The sequence below is a fragment of the Saccopteryx bilineata genome, chromosome 12 (genome assembly GCF_036850765.1).
Source record: "Saccopteryx bilineata isolate mSacBil1 chromosome 12, mSacBil1_pri_phased_curated, whole genome shotgun sequence".
Lineage (NCBI taxonomy): Eukaryota > Metazoa > Chordata > Mammalia > Chiroptera > Emballonuridae > Saccopteryx > Saccopteryx bilineata.
Genome location: NC_089501.1, coordinates 36,871,821 through 36,872,758, shown reverse-complemented (window position 1 = coordinate 36,872,758; position 938 = coordinate 36,871,821).

The following is a 938-nucleotide window of genomic DNA, read 5'->3' as shown; positions in this document are numbered from 1 at the left end:
TCCTTTCTAATACCAGTTAAACTAGAGAAAGAACATTAATGTGAATACCCCATAGGATGCTGAAATTAATTTTATGGTCTATTATGCAGTAGGAGAGAAACAATTGCTTGTTTATTAGAAAATACCTTTCTAGGCCCTGGATGGTGGCTCAGTAGATAGAGCATCTGAGCAGCATATTAATGTCCCAGGTTCCATCCTCTGTCAGAGCACACAGGAGAAGTGACCATCTGCTTCTCTCCTCTACCATCACCTCTTTTTTTCTCTCTACCCCCTCAGCCATTAGCTTGATTGATTTGAAGGTAGCCCTGGGCACTGAGCATGGCTTATTTGGTCCAAGTTCATTAGCCTCAGGTGCTAAAAATAGCTTGGTGCTCAAGCATCAGCTCCTGGTCAGAGCACATGTGGGAGTCTATCTCACTATCTACCTTCCTCTCACTTAAGGAGAAAAAAAAAAGAAAGAACTATTTTTCCGAAATATATATATCAATGATGGATATGCTTACCTCTGGAACTGTTACATCTATCCATTCATTTAAATCAATAAACATTAACTAGTCATTGTCCTAGACATGGGATATATATCCAATATTTCTCACTAGAAAATATGTATAGTATGGTATAGACCAAAAATTTAAACAAAAACTGCTCATGGTGATAAGTACTAAGATATAGAGAAGCAGAGAGAGAGCCTCCTCTACCGGGTGGGATAATTATTAAAGGCTTGATGATGAAGTAAAGTTAAAGTTAATGTGTTAAAGATAAGAAGGGTTAGCATGATGAAACCATCTAGGAACCACTATTGCTGTCAAATGAACATTATATTTTTTTATCTTGCTTCAGTAAAAATAATTGTTTCTCTTCCAAAAATTATATTTTAATTTCAGGCCAGAACACAGAGTATTTGTGAAAACAGAATTTATTATTAGTAATGATATTAA